This window comes from Callithrix jacchus, chromosome 7 (genome assembly GCF_049354715.1).
Source record: "Callithrix jacchus isolate 240 chromosome 7, calJac240_pri, whole genome shotgun sequence".
Classification (NCBI taxonomy): Eukaryota; Metazoa; Chordata; class Mammalia; order Primates; family Cebidae; genus Callithrix; species Callithrix jacchus.
The window spans coordinates 152,281,334-152,306,309 of NC_133508.1; the positions used below are offsets into that span (position 1 = coordinate 152,281,334).

At 41.7% G+C, this 24,976-nt stretch overlaps 1 long non-coding RNA gene and 1 pseudogene across 1 annotated transcript in view; one reads left to right on the forward strand and one right to left on the reverse strand.

The window, feature by feature from the left end:
- The first annotated feature begins 6 nt into the window (after window positions 1-6).
- Window positions 7-473, forward strand: LOC144577210 (putative inactive deoxyuridine 5'-triphosphate nucleotidohydrolase-like protein FLJ16323; annotated as a pseudogene).
- Window positions 474-8,508: 8,035 nt separating this feature from the next.
- The window catches only part of LOC144577078 (uncharacterized), a 41,947-nt gene continuing 25,479 nt past the window's right edge, over window positions 8,509-24,976 (reverse strand). The window contains exons 4-5 of the long non-coding RNA XR_013520350.1: window positions 12,269-12,360; window positions 8,509-9,218 (exon numbers count right to left, since the gene is read on the reverse strand). This is a non-coding gene — a long non-coding RNA (uncharacterized LOC144577078). The remainder of the gene's footprint in view (window positions 9,219-12,268; window positions 12,361-24,976) is intronic.

Genomic DNA, 24,976 nt, shown 5'->3' on the forward strand with positions numbered 1-24,976 from the left:
GCCTTAGTTCCACAGGGAGGAATGCTGCCACCAGGAGACACAATAATGATTCCATTAAACTGGAAGTTAAGATTGCCACCTGAACGTTTTGGGATCCTCCTACCTTTAAGTCAATAGGCTAAGAAGGGAGCTACAGTGTTGGCTGGGATGATTGACCCAGACTATAAGATGAAATCAGTCTACTATTCTATAACAGAGGTAAGGAAGAGTATGCATGGAGTGTAGGAGATCCCGTTGGCATCCCATGCCCTGTGACTAAGGTCAATGGGAAACTAAAACAACCCAGTCCAGGCAGGACTACAAGTGGACCAGACCCCTCAGGAATGAAGGTTTGAGTCACTCCATCAGGAAAAAAAAAAAAAGCACGCCCTGCTGAGGTGCTTGCTGAAGGCAAAGGGAAAACAGAATGGATAGAAGGATGCCATCAGTTCCAGCTATGACCACATGACCAGCTGCAGAAATAAGGACTGTAATTGTCATAAGTATTTCCTCCTTCTTTTGTCAAAAACATGTTTGTGCATGTATACACTTGTACCAAGAAAATATCTTCATTTTATTTCCTTTTTTTCTTTATCATATGAAAGAAGGAAGCCATCAGTTCCAACTATGACCACATGACCAGCTGCAGAAATAAGGACTGTAATTGTCATAAGTATTCCCTCCTTCTTTTGTCAAAAGCATGTTTGTGCATGTATACACTTGTACCAAGAAAATATCTTCATTTTATTTCCTTTTTTTCTTTATCATATGAAAGAAGGAAGCCATCAGTTCCAGCTATGACCACATGACCAGCTGCAGAAATAAGGACTGTAATTGTCATAAGTATTTCCTCCTTCTTTTGTCAAAAACATGTTTGTGCATGTATACACTTGTACCAAGAAAATATCTTCATTTTATTTCCTTTTTTTTCTTTATCATATGACATAAAATGTATTGACTTCATGTCAGCATTTAAGTATTGTTAACTTCATGTAATAGTATTTGGGTTTTGGATTGGCACATTCTGGCTGCACAAAGGATAGTTGTACTGTGTTAGGCATAATTATTACCTTATTTATTGTCTTTATTTGAAGATTATGTATGATCTCGGGAGATGTGTATGGGTTCAGGTTGACAAGAGGTGGATTTGTGATGGTGAATACCAAGTGTCAACTTAATTAGATTGAAGGATGCAAAGTATTGATCCTGGGTGTGTCTGTAAGGGTGTGAGGGTGTTGCCAAAGTGGATGAACACTTGAGTCAGTGGGTTGGGGAAGGCAGACCCACCCTCAATCTGGCTGGCACCATCTAACCAGCTGCCAGCGAATATAAAGCAGGCAGAAAAACATGAAAAGGAGAGACTGGCCTGGCCTCCCAGCCTACATTTTTCTCTTGTGCTGGATGCTTTCTGCCCTCAAACATCAGAGTCCAAGTTCTTCAGTTTTGAGAGTCGGACTGGCTCTCCTTGCTCCTCAAGCTTGCAGACAGCCTATTGTGGGAACTTGTGATCATGTAAGTCAATACTTAATAAACTCCCCTTTATGTATGTGTGTGTGTGTTTATATATATATATATTCTATTAGTTCTGTCCCTCTAGGGAATCCCTAATACAGTCCTGTCAGGCCTGTAGGCTCCATACGTATTTGATGCATTTGGCTTGGAGTCTGAATGGGACTGGGAGCCAGTGGAAATAGAGAAGTGGTGTGGACTCACTCGTGACCTCACAGGGATCATGCCGGTCTCCGTGGGGAAGGGAGGATGCCTGGACACAGGGAGGCCAGGCCAGGGGCTTTCACAATAACCCAGGTGAGAGATGATGGGGTAGACCATGTGGTTACAGTGGAGGTGGCGAGACATAGTCAGAGTCTAAATATGTTTTTAAGATAGAAAATGCAGGATGTGTTGACTGATTAAATGTGGAGATGAGAGAAAGAAGCACCCCAAAATGAAGGCCTCAGACGAGAACACTACCCTTTAGCCTCTTGCAGAGTTCTGAAATATCTGTTCCTCTCTGCCTTTGCCCTAAACCAAAGCCAATTTTCTAAATTTAGACCTTCCTTTATAACCATTGTTCAAAGCATGCATTTCTTAAAAAGTAAGTGTATTTGAAGTTTCCGAATCGTTTTACAGTATATAAAATACATGATGTGTGCTGATTCTCTGCCATGAATATCAATCTCTGAAACTCCTTGTTTCCCACAGAAATTCTATCAGCAAAATTAGAATTGCAATTGTATTCCTCCTCGGTTGTCTGATTAAGGTTTCATGTAAGCCTTGGGCTTATTTTTGAAAGCCCTATAAACATTTTACACACCTACTCATAGATTGCCAAAGCCATTGTGAATGCAGCCTGCAGTAAAATTAATTACTGTGTCATGATTCTGTCACATTTCAAGATAAATCATAAATATTTACTTATCGCTTTGAAATGAACCGATAACATTGGCAACACATTTCTTTCTATTACGGTACATTCTTTAGTTGGAAATTCCCATGTAAATATATGCATAAAGTTTTTAGAAGGCCATTCTGTACATGCAGAGGAGATAATAAATCAACATTTATAACATTTCAAAAATCCGTAAGCCCATAAAATCCACATGCTTTTTCAGTTCCTTAGGGCCAGTACCATGAGGCTGGTGGCAGCAGAAACAGACCTAGGCCCTTGACCTGCCGGCAAAGCTGCTTGCCTCGGGAGGGCCGGCGTCCAACCTGGGTCCTCATGTCTTTGTTGCGAGCTGCCTCTTCAGGACTGTCTTGCAAGGAAGCACACGGGGCCTTGACGAGGCTGGAACTGTACTGTGTACCTTTGTGCTCTCTGCTTGGATGACCAAAGCAATAGCTAAAGGAGGAGATGAAGAAGCTGCTGGGCCAGGCAAGCTAAAGAGGTTACATGCGGGGGAGGCAGCTCAGGGGAGCCAAATATATTCCTCGCGCCTAGCTTTCTGGTTTCACTGTCTTTAGCAGTAGGGGGATTCTGTGCCATTTCCGTCCCTTCAAGGACAAGAAGACAAAGTTGTTAAATTAAGAGGAAAAAAACTTTAAGGTTGATGCATGCCTAAAAATCGACATCAATAGAGAGCTGTAGAACCCTAGCAATTCTTTTCCATCCATTTCCTAAGTTGAAGGAAGTGTGTTTCAGTCTTTTGTGTGTGTGTGGCGGGGGTGGGTCTGGCTTCTTTTTTTTTCCATACTTACGGCAGCTTCATAGACGTATAATTTACATACCATACAATTCCCCAATATAAATGCACATTTTGATGACTTTTAGTTAATTTATAGAATACTGCAACCATGACCACGATCCAGTGTAGAAGAGTTCCATTACTCCAGACAGAAACGCTGTGTCCGTGTCAATTTCCACTCCCACTCTAGCCCCAGGCAGGCACCAATCTGCCTTCCATCTCCATAGACTTGTCTTTTCCATGACTTTCATATAAACGGAATCATACACCACACAATCTTTTGTATCTGGCTCCTTTCACTCCACATGATCTTTTTGCATATACCAGTGGCCGTTCCTTTCCATTACTACATGGTATTCCATGATTATGGAATTTTATCTGGAATGTATCTATTTGTTTTACTTGATTATTATTTGAAGACATTCTTTGTTAATCCTTACCCGCAGCAGTCTTTTGTCATAATTGCTGAGAAACACAGTCTGCAGGGCCCCTGTGAGAACACGGCCTGTATTTAACCCAAATGTTAAACTAGGAGAATCATTCACTTCCCAGTACTTGATGCCTTGAAATAAAGAAATTTTCCAGCTGGAGTAGATACACGGGGCTGATGACCTCCGTGGGGTTAAAACCTGCACAGAATGTTTGCAGGGCACAGTCTAACCCTGCTGACCACAGCAGGGACCAGGATAAGGAAAACCAGATGCCATGGGCCCTTTGCATTACTCCAGTAGCCACCCCAAAGACGCAGCAGGATCCAAGGGGAGAGCCAAGAGTGTGGATCCCAGTCTCCTATCCTTCCTCCAGAAGTGCATCCCCAAGGCAGAGGCTAACTCTGTATTGTCATTCTACTTTGTTCTTGACTCACACTTGAGCCCCTTCTCCTGCAGGGGGCTTAGGAGAAGGGGTACTGTCAAGGAAAGCCTTGGGTTGTCTCTAGAGATTACAATGTGAAGCCAAAAGTAGCTTGCTAGAAACTCATCACTGGGATGTCCGTTTACCATCCTGGCAAAAGGATACATAGTTCTACTAATGGAAGACTCTTCACTCAGTCAGTCAATAAATACACCTGGGCTGCTCCCATGTATGTGTCAGTCACCCTGCTGGGCACTGGAGTAGAGGGAGACAGAGTTGCTGGCCTCAGTGAGCTCCCTGTCCAACAACAGAGGGCAATTGTTAAACAAGTGAATGCAATTCTTAGAGACGGTAATTCCAGAGTCCCATCGCAAGCACCCTGAGAACATGGAGAGGAGGACTAGAAGAGGTACAGAAGAACTGGCATTTCATCCGGGCCTTAAAAGTGACGTGTTTCAGATGACAAGTGGTAAAGTAGAGAGCAGTCTTTACACAGGCATTTCAGGATGATTTCACTTTATCAGAGATAAAGCCGTACTTAGCCAAACCAAAACCTGAATTTCCCCAGCAACCAAACCACTGGGTGGTTCTGAAGTCACCAAGAAGCCCTAGGAGGCTGACTGCTGGCTGTTCATAGTCTACTGGCCACTTTAACTATTTGTCCGTATGTTTGGTAAATGAAGAAGCTGGCAACAGAATAATGAAGGAAGGGATTTACTTTACATCCAACTTGGCCAAATGACTGCTATCCTACTAAGGATGCTTACCTGGTGCATAATGCCTGACTTCTTGAAGTTCTCCAGGGAGACAGCCATAAAGAGCATTACTTAAAGGTCCATTTGTATAGATTCCTCGTGTGTGCTATGAACCAAAGCAGCAGTGGCTAGCCTGGGATACAATGACTCAAGATCCACAGTCGGGAGGCTTTTCCCATCAGTCTCTTCTAAGCCCAGGAATTAACAGTGACTGCTCTGGGGAGCTTCTGGCTAGACACATGCCTTTATCTGTTTCCTACCAAAAGTCCACTAAGATGATAGTATAGTATTTAAAAAAACAATTCAGCAGAATGTCTACAAAAATTTGGAAGCTGAGAAGCAGACAACTGAAGATAATTTGTAACAAAACCAAAAAGAAAAGGAGGCCGTCAAGAGGAAGCAAGCCTCTCTATACTTCAGATCTCTGGAAAGGTTCAGGAATTGACGATGCTATGTGCCTCAAAAAACAGAAGTACATATTGGGGCTGGAAAAAAGATAAGTGATCAAAAGACTGAAAGAAACGATGAGACCCATCTATCCCTCCTCTTGCCTTGCCCATTCAGACTCTTTACCCACTCAATCTTTCTTTTTTTTTTTTTTTTTGTCTGGCTCCTTTTTTCCCTATACTTAGCAGGACCAGTGATTTGCTCTCTGGAGAAGTAAACCAGTCAGGCTCCTTGAGGAACTTGGTGAGACTGGGTCCAACTGAGGATGATTATTGGCCTCCCTAATGAAAGCAGGGATTGCGTGAATGCTTAGAACCCCAACCCCCTTACCCTGCTATGCTCCAGAATACCAGAAGCCAACTTTATGTTCCTCAAAGACCCTTCACCAGGGAAACTGACCAGCTCAAGAGAAATGTCTAAAGATGCTGCTTTGGGAGCTCTCCAACAAAACAGCCTGGTTGCCATCTGATCACCATGGTTTACTGTCACGGGACAATAAGCCCCTAACATGCACACAGAGCTTTGCATCAGCTTTTTAGTGACTTACAACACTGATAATGCCTTCACGTCTTAAAAATGGACAATCAAAGATTAGCAGACATTTGGAGAGTACCCAGAATGTGAAAGAGATCACAACAGACCAGTAGATAAAAGAAACTCAGAGGAAGGAGAGACAGTACAGGAAACAAGAAAACATTTGGAAATCTGTAAATGTCATCCTTAGAGTAGGGCAAGATGATTGCATCCATGAATTTGAGAATAAGAGACTCTAAAAAATAAACATGCAGAAAATAATGAGGAGTTCTCAGAAGTTAAAAATGTAACAAAAAATTTAAAACTCAATAGGAAGCTTGGAAGATTAAACAGGAAATTTCCTAGAAAGTTGAATTAAAAATAAGTAGAAAAAGGAAAGATAAGACAACTAGAGAATCCAACAAAGAAAATCAACATTTAAATAGTAGACATTCCAGAAAAAGAAAGAAAAGAAAATTGAGGAGGAGAAATCACTGAGGAAACAATACAAGAAAAATTTTACAAAACAGAAAGGTAAGGACCTCTGAAAAGTGTCTAGTGAATGAAAAACAAAAACCTACACACCAAGGCTCATAATTGTAAAATTTCAGCACACTAAGGATAAAGAAAAGATCCTAAAAGTTTCCAGAGGGGAAATTTTAAAAGATCAAATACAAACTTCTGAAGCTGATCAGGAATCAGAATGGTAACAGTCATCTCAACAACAACAGTGGAAGCCAGAAAGTAATAGAACAAAGCCCTCAAAATTCTGAAGGCAAATTATTTTCAACATAGAATTCTGTGCCTATTCCAGTGTAGATTCCATCTTCATTCTATCAATGACGTGTGAGGGCAGAAGAAAGACATTTTCAGACATGCAAGGCCAAAAAAATTCACTTGTAGCCAGTCTTTCTCAGGAAACTACTAGAAGATGTGTTCCGCCAAAGTACAAAAGAAGAAAACATGGGATTCAAATAGTAGGGGATGAACACACAGAAAGGAGGCAATCAACCCAGTGATAACAGAACAGAGGTGGAGGGGATAGAGCTAGGAGCAGCCAGACCTGCAAAGAATGCGGCCCTGCAGCTCAATCTCTAGGAAATGTCAAGGAGGAAGGAAAGCTTGCCAGACACAGAGGAGGCCCTGGGGCCATTTGATGTTGAAGGCACAGCATGGACCATCGCACAGAGGCATGAAAGGGCCGGGCAGGCCCAAGATCAGTGCGAACGGCCTGGACTCCAGGCCGCCTCCTGACTCGCTGGAACATTCAGCACTCGCTGCCCTGGTGGCTGTCCCAAATTCCCACTTCCTTCTGTATGCTCCTAATCCCCTTCTGTGATTCCTGGGGCTCTCTATGTCTGCTGGATTTGGCTATGTTCATCTGCTTGGCTGTTGCCCACTCACCAAGTTTCTGATTCACAGCATCCTTTGACTTTTATACTAGCAGGTCCTAAATTTTTGGAAGGCCAAAACGATGTTTTAATTTAGGATCCCTTAGGATCCCTGCTTCTCCCACTGTGCTGGGAAACATAATAGGTGCTTTTAAAATCATAGTAGTGAAGAAATTCAAAAAGAGAAAGAAAGAGGAAGGAAGGAAGGAAGGAAGGAGGGAGGGAGGGAGGGACGGAGGGAGGGAGGGAAAGAGAGAGAAAGAAAGAAAGAAAAAGAACAAAAGAAAGAAAGAAAGAAAAAGAAAAGCGAAAAAGAAAGAGAAAGAAAGACAGGAAGGAAAAAAGAGAAGGAAAGAAAGAAAGAAAAAGAAAGAAAGAAAGAAAGAAAGGAAAGGAAAGAAAGAAAAGAAAAGAAGGAAAGTGAGAGAGGCAATTGAATTCCCAGGATATGGTCCTGGGATATTGGGAATTGCACCTTTGCAGGCCTAGGGAAAAGCCAATCCAGATCTGAGCAACAGGGCTCAGTGGGGAGGAAGGAGAAAGAAAAGAACAGGCCGGAGGAACAGACAGAATACCCAAGACAGGTCAGTGTACTGAGACATCTTTCAGTGCTCTCAGAGTTTGGGGATTAATCAGTAGCAGCCACTAAGCAGTAAACTAAGCAAACGAAACATGGGATAACTTTTAATTCCCAAAAGGAACAACAATATGAATGAGAAAGGAAATATAATTGAAGTACACCATGTGATTCAGCAGTCATAATAATGTGAACTCTGAAATTTGTTTAAAGGATGATTTAACAGTGTTGAGAAGATGGTGCAGAGACAGTACTTATGAGAAGGAGCATGAAAAAGCTAACTTTGCAAGTGTCATAAAAAGTCAATAGCTAACACTTAAAACAGGAAAAAACCAACAACAATAAAAGTATGTTCTTTAAAAAATGTGGAAGTGGAAGTAAGTACTAGATTAAACACTTAGTGGAGTTGAAAGTGGATGTGTTGGTTAGTTTATGCAGCAACTTGGCTGGGCCACGTTGCCCAGATATCTGATCAAACATTATTCTGGATGTTTTTGTGAGGGTGTTTTTAAAATGAGATTGACATTTAAACTGGTGAACTTGGAGTAAAGCAGATTGCTTTCTATAATGTGGGAGGGACCCATCCAAGCTCTTGAACGCCTCAGAGAGCAAAGACTGACCTCCCCGAAGCAAGAAGGAATTCTGCCAACAGAAGGCCTCTGGTTTTGAGCTGCAACACTGGCTCTTTCCTGGGTCTCCGGCCTGCCCGCCTGCCCTGCAGACTGTGGACTTGCCAACATCCATAATTGCATTAGCCAGTTCCTCAAAATAAACCCCTCTCTGTCCCTTGCCTTCCGTATACACACGCCACCACCGCCGCCCCCTCCCCCCCCCCGCACTTGGTTCTGCTTTTCTAGAGAACCCAGGGAGAAAGGGGCTGAGGCACCAGGGTTTCGTTATGAACCTGGTTATAGTTTTCCATCTTCTGGGCTATGTGTATTTGTTACTTTGCAAAAAAAAAGACTGAATTTAAAAGACAATTAAAAAGAAAAAGATGATATGCTTTATAATCCAGTGGCCTTAGTTTAAATTCCATCCTTGCCCTTACTGGATGTGACCCTTACATCTCGCTGAGCCTCAGTTTCCCCATGTGTCAGATGGGTCCTGAGGGCTCAGCAAGAGAATCAAATAAACCAATGAATGTAGAATGAGGCTGGCGCAGAGTCAGGGCTGGATAAACGGTAGGTATTTTCACGAGAAGATGCCTTTGCTTTCATCAGCTCTCCCTGGCAGGGGCTCGGCGTTACTCCGATTTCGTCAGGATTATTGTTCCAATAAAATACACTGGCAGAAAAACTCATTCTCCTGGAAAAGAGTATGTGCCCTTTTAATATTTTATCCCTGATGGGCTTTATATGACAAAAACACTTCAGAGTTGTAATTAAAACTCCTTCCAGTGAAGCCGCCTTAGTCCAGGAAGGGAGGTCAATTCCACCCCGCTCTTCTGCATCGATCTGCTGTGCCGGCCACTTGCGCTGGGCTGCTGCCACGGGCTCAGTGATTTCCTGCCCGTCACTTGCTGTGCACAAATGAAATCATTTCAGATGACCTAATGTACACTTCTGCCACTCAGAAAACTGAATGAAGAGGCAAAGAAGCAGCAGCATGAGAGGCCCTGAGAGAAGTGGTGCTCTTCGGGGCTGCATTTCTTGGGTGGCTGAATCTAAGAAAATAGGAGGTTAGAAGGGCAATTGCAAGCAAGGGATGGTGTCGGGACAGACCTGTCTGCACTCCCTGGAGATGATGCTTGGTTTGCTTGTAAAGCTATCGGATCCTATCTTAAGAGTGGTCTTAATCTGGGGCATGTGCTTCAGAGAGGTCTGCAATCTCTCTGAAATTGGCTGATGTGAATGTGATCTGGGAAGCAGTCTGTGGCTTCATTAGATTTTCAGAAGAGCCTCTACCCTTCAAAATGTTGAAAGGGCAGTCAGCATCTCCTCTAGGTTATCCTAAGTATATAAGTATCTGGAGCTGAGATGTCAGTGCTTGGAGTGGCCATGAATCCTGGCCAATCCAATCTCCTAGAAGCCCAAGGCAGAAGGTGTCAGCCAGCCTCCTCTTGGTCTCCCTGGACTCCAACTGTTCCATATTCTGTATGCTGGCTGTTCAGAACCATTTCATTTGTAATTTCTCTACCGAAATACATGGCCTCAGGCCTTTAAGCATTTGTATATCCTGTTTTCACTGTCCAGTGTTCCGTCTTATCCATTTTGGACTTGAGAAAAACCTGCTTACCCTTCAACACTCAGCCCAAGCGTCTCCTGTGCTGTGAACCCTCCTCCTTGACCTCCCCTCCAACCTCCATCTTCCTCAATAACCCCTGGCTGTTTTAACTCCTTCCGTCTTTCTTTTCAGCTCCCAGAGCCCCATGACACACATCCTTTCATTAAAGCATTGAGCATAATGGTTGTTTCTTTACCATCCTTTTCATTAAAATGAGAACTCTGTGAGATGTTTTCTTTTTCATCTCTGAAAACAGTGAGAAATCCTATGCATCCCTCACTCTAGCTATTCAGAACTACTTATGATTTGCCAAATGCAGGAAGCCCTTCAGGCCTCCTTGCCCCGTTCTGTGCCGTTGCCCTGAGCTGAACACAATACCCGGTACATGGAGTGTGCTCAATTAAGGTGCTGGGGATGTTGGTTGTTAAAAGGATGGCTTGTTTCCTGAACTGTACAAAACCCTCCTAATCCCATTTCCTTGTCGTCCTTCTCAAAAATGTTCTGAGTGAGACATGACTTTTCGAAAGACAGTGCATTAATTCCTGAAGCACTCTCTGTTGTTCCTGACCAGAGACAGGAAGGGTTTGGAGGATCACAGACACAAACCTCTCCAGCCCTCTTGCGGCAGCAGAGAAAGCAAGAATGAAAACAAGAGAATTAGCCTCTCAGGGAAATGTCCTCTTAAAGAAACGGCAAAGCAAATCAGACCAGATAGATTCCTGGATGTTTTGTTTTTTCCTGATGCAACTGGCCAAAACAGCAGGTTTCCATCCTTGCCACACTCACTGCACTGGGTCTTTGTTTACTGCCGGCTTCCTGGACATGTTTCTCTCTCCTCAAAAAAGAGATTTGCTGGAAGCTGGCTCCTTTCCCATCAAGGTCATCAGAGGGCAGCTGAACGCTGGGAAATAGTAACTTCAGCAAAACGTCAGGGAAGATTTAGTGAAAATGAATTCCACATCATGCCCCTCGGTGAGGAGCAGAGCCGGCCAAGACCACACACATGGCATTGGAAGCTGGATCACAAAGGCAAGGGCAAGCTGCCCCAGTCCTGGAAGACCAAGTCCTCTAGTCAAGTAATAGTCTCCTGGGAGCTGCACCAAGTGAGAGAGGCAGTGAGAGTCCATCTTGTGACCACCCCTATAACCAGCTCCCCAGTGACAGCAGGAGCCCCAGCCATTCTGTTTGTGCCCCAGAAATTACCCACAAAACCAAACAGTGATTTATTCGGTGATGGGAGAGGAGCAGTGGCAATTTGCAACATGGAGCCTAATCTGAAATAGATTCTGCTCTGCATAAGTCATTCCTCTGAAATATAGTTTCCCTTTGTCTGGAAAGCCAGACCTTCCACCTCAGAACCTTCCATTTTCAAAGGAGTTTTAAATCCTTACACTGGTGTGCTATAGCTGGCCTAGAGTTAGAGCCTGAGCAACACTATTTTATAAAAGACAAAGCTGTTTTTAAAAAGTAAGTTGTAACGGCTGCCCCATTCTCCTCACAATAACTGCTGGCCTTGGCTTCTGTAAATAAAACTGCTAGCTTGCTCTGCAAAATGCCCACTATGTAAAGCTGCTTACCTATTCTTATCAGTAACTGCCAGAATTGCTGGACTTTGCTTACTGGTAATGACCAGAATAAGCAGCCCAAGCTAACTCCATCCTGGCCCCTGTGACTTGTAATAAGTAACTAAAATCTGCGGATCCCACCTCTGCCCAGACGATGTGTAAACTAATGCTTATCTTGACTTCTGTAAACCATTTAGGTAACAATCGAAGTGACAAGTCCCCTAGCCCTTGGAATGTCCGGAGACCCGCACCCTCCTCTCTGCCCGGGAGGTGATTTATGGAATCCCCTGGCCCTCAGAATGTCTGAATCCCTTCACCCCCACCCCCGCCCCATACCCTCACCCCAGAGGTGGGCATAAAAAGGTCTTGTCACCCTCCTTACGGGGCCACAGGTTGGAGAGACATGAGTCCTCTGTGGTTGCCGGCAATAAAGACCCTATAATTTGGCATACTTTTGTCTTGGTGTTAATTTTATAATCTTGCATTTAAATACTTCACCGGGAATATCCATGTGTCACAGAGGTTTTAGGCCACAGATAGACTAGACCACCCCTCTGGACAGGTCCTGCATAAGAAAGATAATCAGAAAAGGAATTTAAATTCCAAGGACCAGGAGAAATCTAAGCTTCTGCTAAGGTGCCCAAAAATCAAGCTGGTAACTGAATTTTCTCTCCACATATATGGCTCCACATGTTACATCCAAATGCACAGATTCATATTGGATAAATCCAAGCCAATTCCCTCCTTCATATTTTGGAAGAAGTTGTGACACACAACTCACTGTCTCTTGATCAGCCAATCACACAGCTCCCTGAGTGTTTCCCCAACAACAAGGCATTGACCAGGTAATTGATGTCTCTTCTTCCTGTGGGACTGAATGAGACTAGATGTGAGCTTGAGCAAGTCCCTCTCCGGACCTCACTTTCTTCCTCCACACAGTAAGTGGCACTTGTGGTTCCCAAGGCCACTTTCAACCCACTGACATTATGAGTGTTGCCTATGTGACTAGGAGAAAATTTAGGGTTCAAACAACTTTCTTTCTTCTAGGTTTTAATAAAATAATAACTGTATTAGTTTTATTAAAACGATACAAATAAATTCACATAAAATAGAAGAGTACACAAAGCAAGTTTTTTGAAAAAAATCTTAAATACTATTATCTAGAAGAAACCACAATTAATATTAGTTAAATGTCATTCTAGATGTCTCCTTATGCATATATTCAGATGCAAAGGTGGATAGATGGATGGAGCTAATTTTTTTAAAATTGAAAAATACTCTTTTATTTTTGGCAAATATCAAATTTGATATTATTTTGAGCTTACTATAAAAAAGAAATTGAAGTAACACTGAAAATATTCTATCACAAGAAACAGGTAGTGACAGATGTAGTTGCAAAAGTTGTTCACAAATTCGTTGCCACTCCTTCGATTGAGAGGTGGTCTCTATTTCTCTAGACCTTTGAATCTAGGCTGTGCCTGTCATTGCTTTAACCAACAGAATACAGTAGAAGTGACGTGGTTTCAATTCTGCATCTAGGCTTCAAGAAAACCGGCAGCTTCCACTTCCTTCCTTCCTCATGAAAGCCAGCCGCCATGCTGCAAGGAAGCCTGATATGGTTTGGATGTTTGTCCTTTTCAAATTTCATGTTGAAATGTAATCCCCAGTGTTGGGTGGGGCCTGGTGGGAGCTGTTTGGGTCATGGAGGCCGATCCTTCATGAATGGCTTGGTGCTGTCCTTGAGATAGGTGAAAAGTATGTTGTACCTCCTCCATCTCTTACTCTCACTCTTGCCATGTGAGACACATGCTCTTCCTTTGCCTTCTGCCATGATTATAGGCTTCCTGAGGCCCTCACCAAAAGCAGATGCTGGCACCACACTTCCTGCAGAACCATGAGCCAATGAAGTCTCTTTTCTTTATAAATTACCCAGCCACACGTATTTCTTTATAACAATGGGGCGGGGAGCGGGGGAAACCTAATACAGCCAGGCGTGGTGGCTCAAGCCTGTAATCCCAGCACTTTGGGAGGCTGAGGTGGGTGGATCACGAGGTCAAGAGATTGAGACCATTCTGGTCAACATGGTGAAACCCCGTCTCTACTAAAAATACAAAAAAATTATCTGGGCATGGTGGTGCGTGCCTGTAATCCCAGCTACTCAGGAGGCTGAGGCAGGAGAATTGCCTGAACCCAGGAGGCGGAGGTTGCGGTGAGCCGAGATCGCGCCATTGCCCTCCAACCTGGGTAACAAGAGCAAAACTCCGTCTCAAAAAAAAAAAAAAAACTAATAGAAAGTAGCTCCACAAAAATTCCAAGAATGGGGGAGAATTGAGGCCCCTGGCCAACAGTCACAGCTGAACTCCCAAACAACAGCCATCACCAAATTGGCCGGCCTTATGAGTAAGCCATCTTGGGAGTGGCTCCTCTGGCCCAGTTGAAATATTTTTATTCTTCCTATTATTGCTCTCCCTTTATACTAGCAAATTGACAAGTTTACATGTTTTGTAATCTTTATGTTATGTTCTGATACAAAACCCAGGGTTATTTAGTCTTCATTTCGTATTTAAATGGTAAAATATTTACCAGGAGATTTTTCACCAGGTCTTCTTAATTCCTGATTTCTGTTAATTTGGTTTCATCGCTTGGTTAATGGCTTTTAACCTCAGGTATTCCCCAACCAAAAAGAGTTTATGGATGCTATTTTTCCCTCATTCACTGATGTTTAAGAATATCTATCTGTTACATTTTTCCGTGGCTAATGACTTAGGTGAGTGTAATAGTCTTTTTTTTTTTTTTTTTTTTTTGAAGACGTAGTTTTGCTCTGTTGCCCAGGCTGGAGTCCAGTGACATGAACGTGACTCACCACGGCCTCAACCTCCTGGGCTCAAGCGATTCTCCCACCTCCACCTCCCAAGTAGCTGGGACGGAGATGCACACCACCGCATTTGGATAATTTTTTAAAATTTCCCACCATCTTGCCCAGGTTGACTGTAATATTCTTGAGTCACAGTTTTCTTCAGTAATTATTGCTTCTTTCTCATTGGTATTCCTATGTCATTTGAAGAGGACTGAGGTCAGCCAGGTTTTCTTTCTCTTGAATTGATCCGCTTTATCTACCTAGTTGCCTGATGTTTGTTTGTTTTCCTTTATCTTTTGAATTCAACAATGCAGCCAGGATAGCTGTAAGGTGAATGTTATATTTACATTACCTTCCCTGAAACATAGAAGCCTTTTCAGTCTCCAGCTTTATTTATTCCTTTATTTCCTTCATTCCTTTATTTATACAATGTTGTCCCATTTCTTGGGGTTTCTACTTCAGAGACACACATTTACGCATTTATTAGCTCACTTTATTCTCCAGATCAAACATTGCTTCTCTAATTGTTTTGATCTCCTTGTCTTTTTTTTTTTTTTTTTCATTTACTGTTATCTCAAGTCTTCCCTTTCTGTCAACTTTTCCCAGTTGGTACATGGAGATAGAATTAAATAACATTGAATCACATGTAACAAAGTCACTTCCTTTTCGCTCTCCCTCAGTTCTGTTTAAATAAAGGAGAAAGTCTCAATTTGGTGCTAGGATATCTTCAGCATCTTTCCAAACTTACCTAATTCTCCTTTTTAACAAAAAGAGGGTAGGCTTTAAGGTTTAGTGCCTTTCACAGGCAATAATGTATAGCTAAAATATAATAGCATTAATTTATTTTCTCTAGAATGAAGGAGATAAGAAAATAATTTATTTTCATTATATTTATTTTTATTCTATTTTCGATGAGTTATATTGGTTTTCCATGAACTGCTGATACAAAGTTTCCCTTTGAAATAAATTTTTTAGATTAAAAAAGCAAGATGATTTAAAGAAAATGTTACTTATTTAATAGAACAAGTAGCACTTAAATACGTCAAAAATTAAATCTGTGATACATAAATCCATGGCCTTTAGGAAAAACTGTTCTTTACCTTGTTAAAGCATCCAGATTCTGACCTCTATTTAGAGATTTAGTCAAAAATCTTGACCACAACTGCAGTCCACCCAGCTGGTGGATCCCAGCACTGGTTGGGGGAATCCTAGGACCTACACTTCAAGGTCAACCCCGAATTACTCACGTCCACACTTCACTCACCCTTCTTCCCAACCACCTCTTTCCACCCCCTGCCAAGTGAGAAGACAGGAGGAGAAGGAGGTAAGGGTGCCTGTGAGGTCACCCTGTTGTTAATAGTTCACACATGAGGGAGAGGAACTGGCCTCAGTTTCTCAGTGCCTCTTCTGTCTGGCTTCCTGATTCCCCTGGGCATTTATCTTATTTATTTTCTCTTTTGCCCTTTTTGTTAAGTTCCTGCTCCTTGCTGGAGAGAACTAGCTGTCTGTGGTTACGACTGTCCTGCCTTCTCTCTCCATTTTTCTCTCAGGCTAGAAAGATCACATAGTTAAACTTGGAGTCTCTCTGTCTCCACTGAGTTCTGCTCTTCACTCTCTAAGTCAACTTTTGTCCAGAGAGAACTATCTAATGAGGAAACTGAGTCAAAGGCATGTGAAAGGTATCTAAAGCCTTTGATTTGGAGTCATTCCAAGGCAGGGGTGACCAAGTCCTCTGGAGCCCTATCAGCACAGGGCTAGAGTTTGTAGGAAATCTCCTGAGACAGACCTCAAGACCAAATAAGGAAAAAAAAAAAATCAGCTCTTTGCTTGTTTTTAAGTTCTCTAAGACAGATACACACATATTCTTACACATATGCAGACATTCACACATAAAAGTACACATACATATAAGCCCTCATATACACACAAATATACATGTTCACACTTACTTTCACATGTGTGCAGACACACACACACATATCTACACACATTCTCCCAGACATACACACATTTGCACATGCACACATATATTCACATACATACTCATCAGAGGCACATCCTTACACTTGCACATTGTGGAGACAAAAGTGACTCCATCTTGGATGCCAATCTGCCATGTTAACTTCTGATTACCCCAGGCCCATGGATGCCTCCTGATTCCTGCTTTATTTACTGTCCCTAGTGTAAGAATATGTCAATCTTGGTGTTATAGACTATGACACATGGGGTCTTCTTGCCTGTTCTGGAGGGTTGCCTTTGATTATCTTGCTGGACCACTGACACCTTTCCTGTGGTACAGAAGTCTTGGATCTGGGGAATAACAGTGTAGAGATCTACCTTATTGCTGCCCAGGACCACACTTCCATCAGTTAAGTTCCCCAAATAAATCACCCTATTCCAACAAACTGAATTTGTTTGCCTTGTTCTTTGTTTACTGGTCTCCTTCTGTGTTTGGGAGTTGCTTTGCATATACAGCCCTTTCATGTAACATACATACATGCGCCCACACACATGCATACCCTCACTAACTCATACACACATTCCTGTTAAACTCTTCTCTTTATTAAAAGAAAAAAAATTATTCCCATTCTTTGGCATCAAGAAATGACATCTCCAAGATTGGGCATGGTGGCTCATGCCTATAATCCCAGCACTTTGGAAGGGAGGCAGGCAGATCACTTGAGGTCAGGAGTTTAAGACCAGCCTGGCCAACATGGCGAAACCATGTCTTTACTTAAAAATACAAAAATTCGCTGGGCATGGTGATGGGCGCCTGTAATCCCAGCTACTTGGGAGGCTGAGGCAGGAGAATTGCTTGAACCCAAAAGGCAGAGGTTGCAGTGAGCCGAGATCATGCCACTGCACTCCAGCCTGGGCAACAGAGTGAGACTCTGTCTCAAGAAAAAAAAAAAAGAAATGGTATTTCCAAAGCCATAGAAATACTCTGCAATGTTATCTTATTTGTTTTAACAGTGACCTGGAAATTAGCCAATCAAATTTAAATGCAGAGACTGCCAACTCCAGAGGTCAAAACAAACCAAGGGGTGAGGAGCATGACTGATAGCATTCATCCTTTCTTACCAAAACAACTAAAACTACAGTCTACTGAAAATACTTGAATCAGTACAAAGGCAAATCCCAAATTTTTTATTTCAGCTTTGCAAGTCTCAAAAATGATCTTTTTCTCAGCTAGTAGGAGCTGAGTTCACTAAAAATGCTCGTTAACCTAGTTAGGTGACTGAGTTAAGTACGCATTCTAAGTTGGAGGACAGTGAGTAAGCAGACAGGTGGGGGTAGGTGGCTTAGATTCCCTGCGATCTGTGGCTGGTGGTGATTTATTTTAAAAGCTGCATCTTTAAGTATGAATAGCATATGATTTATTATGTGTGCCTACCCTGCTGTAACCAAGTATCACTGTGCTCAAAGAGTCCTAAAGTTCTGTTAACTAAATGGCAATAAGTCCCTGTCACTTGGCAGACACACTAGGTGTTGCCTTCTTACTCCACATATTAGTCCGTTTTCACACTGCTGATAAAGACATACCCGACACTGGGCAATTCATAAGGAAAAAGAGGTTTAATGGATTCACAGTTCCATGTGGCTGGAGAGGCCTCACAATCATGGTGGAAGGCAAAAGGCACGTCTTACATGGCAGCAGGCAAGAGAGAATGAAAGCCTGTGCAGGGAAACTCCCCTTTATAAAAACATTAGATCTCATGAGACTTACTCACTTCACAAGAACAGCAAAAGAAAGACCCAGCCCAAGATTCAATTAATTCCCACCAAGTCTCTCTCACAACACGTGGGAATTATGGGAGCTACAGTTCAAGATGAGATTTGGATGGGGACGCAGCCAAACCATATCACTGCATAATGTCTTCCACTCCACTTAGTTGCTTTTTATAGTGGTGACTGTTCTGTGTGACCACATGCTCTTGGAATCTCAGGAGGGATGCTGCTTAAGCTAGTATATACATAGCAATCCTGGGTGAGCCCAACTGGGTTGCTATTGCAGACTTATGGGCTGATAGCCCTGTGCATGTCTTTTACACAAGCTGATCTGCATGGTAGGGGGTGGTTCCCTGGGGCCAGAGATACTAATAGAGCAGAGAAAAGGAAGGAAAGGGGCAGTTTCTGTCCCTGTCACAATCACCTCTCCTTGGCTGGCTCTGCCCACTGCGCAGGATAATCAATTACATTTGGTTATCTTATGGATAGGGGGTTAGGATGGAAAGCCAAAGGAGCAGCTTTCGTGAAAGTCTAAGGGAGATTCTGGGCACCACTGTGACTGGAAGAGGGGTCATTGCTCTTGCTTTGGTGCCACAATGTAGTAGCAGGGTCCGACAGGGTCTGTCAGGCCACAAAGAGTAGCTGTAGTTTGACTGGTATGATTCTCCTGGGACAGTGACAGAGGACCTTGTCTCATGGGGGTCACCAGCAGCAGCAGCAGAGGTCAGTGGCCTCCCCCGAGGGCTTGCGTGCTGTGGGTTTTCATAAGAATATCAAGCAAAAGAACTTAAGAAGACTCATTCCTGAGCACTTAGGAGACCCTGGAGACTCATGGGAATATTACAGGCAAACTTTGAATAGCTGGTGGTTGAAATCCTATTTTCTCCATGAGAGGATTCGATGTCAATGTCAATAGTAACTCTTTTGTTCCATCAGACTAGTGACATGAAAACATTCAGATGTACACACTCCATAATCAGTACATAAATTTTTACTATGCTCACACACACACACACACCACTCTGTGCTGCTGAGATAGGCTCCCTGGCTCCTGGGAATGCTACATGTCCCTGGGACTACATGACCCAGCATCTCTTGCAGTCAGGTGTGTCTGTGTGACCAAGCCCTGGCAAATGGAATGTAAAAGCAGGAAGAATATGTGCCTCTTCCAAGGCAGGTTCACAATAATCTCTCACTTGTTACCACCTGTCCCTGTTTTCATCCCTCAGCTGAAGGGATAGGACTCCTAGGAAGTTAAGGAGGTCAGAGCCAAAAGATTCTGGAAGTAGCCTAGCACCCAAATTTTCTATTATTATTACTATTATTAAACCCCTGGGCTCAAGCTATCCTCCCACTTCTGCCTCCCTTAGTGCTGGGATAACAGGTATGAACCACTGCACCTGGCCTAGCACCTGAATTTTCTACATGGAAAATGACCAGACCAAAAATACCCAAATTGGTGGAATGAAAGCAAATTTTACCGAGATTCTGGAATTGTTTATTATAAAAGTTAGTGTTGCTAACCTTCCCTATTATACCAGGAAAGCATTATTATTTCCCAAACTTCAAATGTGGAGATTAAAGCTCACAGGGGTACAGTTAGTCATTCTCAACCAGGTTAAATTTTGCTCCCCGGGGGACATTTGGCAATGTTTGGAGGCATTTTTGATTCTCACAACCAAAGAGGAAGTGTTGCTGCTGGTATGTAGAGGCCAGAAATGCTATTAAATCCTCCAGTGCACAGGATCAGACCCTACAACAAAGAATTTTTCAACCTAAAATATTAACATTGCTGAAGTTGAGAAACCCAGTGGGATTGAGGGTTCAGAGATTGTCTAAAGCCACTGAACTAGAACTGGTAGGTGGATCATAACCTTAGTCATTTCTTTGTATTAGGTTCTCTTTGTCTGGAAACTTATGAATAAGCTGCCATGTGACAGTACTCACACCCCCATGTCACTTCTGGTAGGGGGAGTCCCCTTCTGGGGCCAAAAGAATCAAGTCAAGAAATAATAAATGCACATATATACAAGTTTTAATAAGTTTCAGGAAGGACTGACTGATAAAATTAGGTTTTGTGTCCCCACCCAAATCTCATCTTGAATTGTAATCCCCATAATCCCCACATGTTAAAGGAGAAACCAAGGGGAGGCAATTGCATCATGAGATGGTTTCCCCCACGCTGTTCTTGTGATAGTGAGTTCTTATAAGATCTAGTGGATTTATAAGCCTCTGACATGTTTCCTGCTTGCACTTCTCTCTCCTGCTGCCATGTAAAGAAGGTGCTTTACATCCCCTCCGCTTTCCATCATGATTGTAAGTTTCCTGAGGCCTCCCTAGGCATGTGGAACTGTGAGTAAATTAAACCTCTTGTCTTTATAAACTACCCAGTCTTGGGCAGTTCTTTATAACAATGTGAAAACTGACACTGATTTTTCCTACTGACTTAACAGAGACAAGAACATTGTTTGAAAGTTAGTAAACATGTTTGCAGTCCCAACAAGATGTCAGGCCTTAGAAATCTCATTTAGGGAGAAGATATTTTCATCTCACTGCCAGGTCCTTGTAGCCTTTTACATGAGCAAAACAAAAAGCTAGCAATATTTTCTGCTTCCGAAAGTAATATATTTGTCATTTTTAAGACATTAACAGAAAATAGGCCAGGCACAGTGGCTCATGCCTATAATCCCAGCACATTGGGAGGCCAAGGCAGGTGGATCATTTGAGGTCAGGAGTTTGAGACCAGTCTGGCCAACATGGTGAAACCCCGTCTCTAATTAAAATATAAAATTAGCCAGGCTTGGTGTCTCACACTTGTAATCCCAGCTACTTGGGAGGCTGAGGCAGGAGAATTGCTTGAACCTGGGAGGAGGAGATTGCAGTGAGCTGAGATTGCACCATTAGACTGCAACCTAGACCATCTCAAAGAAAACAACAACAACAAAAAAAGAAAATAAAGTATTTTCTACATTCCGTCCTCCTGAGAAAGTCATGATATGTAATTTTGTTTATATTATTCCATATTTGTTTCTCTGCATGTGCTAACATTTCTATTTTTAATTGACATATATACACACACAAATATGTCTGTGTACATATATCAGAGACTGCTAGAGTAAAATTCGTGTTCTCTTCCTCCTGAGAACACATCTAGAATATATTTCCCAGCCTGCCTTGCAGTTAGATATGGTCAAGTGACTAAGTCTAGTCCATGGGGCATAAGTAGAAGTAATGTACATTTCTTCTATACCTGGTTATGAAAACCTCCTAGACATGCTACTCTAAGATCTTTTCTCTTTCTAGATCATTGGGATGAAGACAGTACATGTCGAAGATGATGGAGCATCCTTCAGCCTGAGCTCTGCATGATCGCTTGGAGGAAAGTAGCCCCAAGAACCTGTTTACTGGCTCTAGATTGTAATATGAACAACAAATATACTTCTACTGTGTACATTTATGTAGGAGCTAGCAATATTGCTCTGCAACTTGTTTCTCTCACTTAAAAATATCTCTGGAATGTTTTTCCATGTCAGTAGCTATCCTGTATTTCTCATAAGATATACTTTACCCCTACAATTTAACTTTTCTGAAATTAGGAGATATATCATATTTGAGAAGTATGGTTGCCAAAAAGTTTCCATTAAATGATTGAGGCATCTCAGAATCAAGAAAATACCACAAATATTATTTTTAGGGCCTTAAAAATAATATGAATTTATTGTTGCTGTTAAAAATCAAAGTAGTACCCAGATTTTAAAGGAAAAGGAAAACTCTGCAGTGTAGCATAAATGTGCAGGCAGGACAGCGCTTCACTGATTATACACGCTGAAACAATTTTGCTAATGAAGGAGCAGAATGCTCACAATTAAAAGTGCTGGGGCTGAAGAAGTCTCTGAGATACTCAATCTAAACAAGCAAGGAAAGCATTGGTATAGAAACAGGTTGATCGCATCCAGGTTTTGTTTGTTTGTTTGTTTTGAGATGGAGTGTCACTCTGTCACCAGGCTGGAGTACAGTGGTACAATCTTGGCTCACTGCAACCTCCGCCTCTTTCCAGGTTCAAGCGATTCTCCTGCCTCAGCCTCCTGAGCAGCTGGGATTACAGGCGAGCGCCACCATGACCAGCTATTTTTTGTATTTTTAGTAGAGACGGGGTTTCACCACGTTGGCCAGAATGGTCTCGATCTTTTGACCTTGTGATCTGCCCGCCTTGGCCTCCCAGAGAGGTAGGATTACAGGCGTGAGCATCCAGGTTTAATCTTGTAAACTACTCAGAATATATTCAACAATTATAATAAATACGGAAAAACATTATTATATTAAGAGGACTATCAAAACAAAATTAACTAGAAAAATATTAGAAATCTGTTCTAAGAAGGAGTTAAGTGGCAAGGCATTAGACAGAGATATGATATCAACCAACTGGGTGTACCATCTCCGCAAAGATTGAGAATGCCTATTTTTAACACCGTATTTTGTTCAGGTTTAAGAAGAACTACCATATTCTTACCTTCTTATCTGCTGTCAATAAACTTTCAATAAACTTTTTAAAATTATGAGCACATTTAGCATCATATGAGAAATTGAATGTTAGACCTAGCTTCACGGGTTGGAAATGACTTATCTCTTTTTTGAAGGTTTTAGAAATATTATGCACTTAAGAAAAGCTTTCTCTTTGCAGAAAAAGCTCCATAAAACATTAAACGTGAAAAAATAAGCAAGATGTGCTGAGGGAAAACTTGACATCTTAAAATTAATTTTCCTTATAAAATGCATTTGCTGTTTTCTCTGTAAAGCAATGAGGAGTTTTGGGGCCACTACAGAACTCTGTTTTGCCTCTTTTGATGGTTTCTGAGGTCCCTGGACTCTCTAAATTATTCTCTCTGAAATATGTTCTCTTTGGCAGAGTGGAATTTTTTTCTCATGGAAAGAGTTGGTGGTTTAAAAATACCCTTTTTGGGCACAGAATAAAATATTCATCAAACCCTGCCTCCTGATTTCCCAACATCTATTTATGAAAACTTGCCATTAAATGTCTTATGGTGACCAGAAAAAAATTCCAAGGTGACAGCACAAATAACTGATTTATATTATAATTTTATATTCCCAGTCTAGCCCTTAAACATTCCACAAATCTTTATGTTTGTATAGAAAATGACCTCTGGAGTTTTCTTCCTTCTCATTTACTATTTATGCCATAAGCACACAATATTCAAGAACTGATGAGTCTTGGACTAGAATTCACTGCAGAGAGTAGTTTAGGATATAGCTTGCAAGATCTCGTAGAGTAAATCCCAGAAGCTCTCCACCCAATGTCATTCCTGACAAATGAAGAAAATATAGGTTCTCTGGAAGAAGAAGATGTGATTTGTAAAGCTAGCTGAGCCAACATCTTCGAAGCAGGAGACACAGCCAGCAACTCACTATTCATAGGCATATTTTATATCCTTGAATCGTGTGGTTTCTCTGCTGGTGAGTAATGAAAGCCTTTTAGTTTTTCTGTCCAAGTAATAACAAGTCTTGTTCAAGGAAACTAGTTTTATTTAAAGCTTTGAGATTGTTTTTCTTGTTTTCTAGGCTAAAAAGAAGTCAGCATTGAAAGACTCTTACTTCTTTCTTTACTATAAAAAGAAGAAAACTTCTTATTCTTCCCGAGTCCTCTGTGGAACTTGTATTCATGTAGAAAGAAATTTTCATTCCTACACCCAAGTCTAGCTTGTTTTTAAATTCTTTTTATTTAGCAAACATATATATATAGTGTCTGCACCAAGCACTTTACACTTAAGAACTCCATTAATTCTTAGGATACTCAGATGAGATTTTCTTGCTAATTCCTTTCTTTTCCCAAAATTCAAGGTAGCAGTATTTTTTTGCCGTGGATAAGACTGCAATTCAATTTAAGCCTTTTTGTCCTTTAGAATTATCCCAAGCAGATAGAAATGAAGAAAAGTGGAGTAAACCTCTAAAATTTGACTTTGGGATCAATATCAGCAGGGAAATAAGACCAAAGCATCCAGAAAAGGAAACATTTAACTTCGATAGTGCTTGTAGTTTCAGAAATTTATACAGAAACAGACTAACTCTCAACCATACACGCTGACCAGCTGGTATTCATTGTAGGAAAACTTCAGAAACGTTGGTCACAAACATACCATGAAAGGCAATGCTACATATCACATCTAGATTTAATAGAGGGGAATTAATGCTGTTTCCACAATGCCTATTAAAGTATTTAGAGAAAATATCACCACGTCATAGAAAACATGATAGAAGACCAAAGTCCTAATTTGATCTTCAAGTTCTTATATGTATCTTTTTAATACATATTTTAAAATTTGTCTTTTAAATACCTATGTGTCCTTTAAAGACGTATTTTTAAGTTGTGTTACTTAAATACAGAGATAGAGATAATAACATCTCCCTTAATGAAAATTCGGGGCTTGGCAGAAGAATCCCTCGAGTTTCTGCAGTATGGTCTAACATCTTACCACTCATCTCATGCATTGGTGTAACCTCATCTAGCACAGCATTCCCCAAAGTGCGATTCACGGAATGCTAGATTTACAGAAAAATAAAGCATTCCAGGATACACGTTTCAGAAATGCTTCATATTATGTGGTCCTCTTGGAGAAGCACAACACAGTTAGGCTCTGAGGAGCCCTGCAATAAATGGCCTTGCATGATTTATTTAGCCTAGCCTTAGTGTTCTGAGAATGTGGCTGGACCACTGGTTTATCTAATGAACTCTGGATAGTCTGCTTCACGATAGGAGGATAAGACATTGCGGAGAACAGAGATAGAACCTGCAAGTACGAGCAGGCGAGGATATTTTCTGTGGTGGAGTTGTTCTAGTTTGGTTCTTAGGTGCAGAGATTGGGTTTCTCATACTTCTCAGTTCATGAC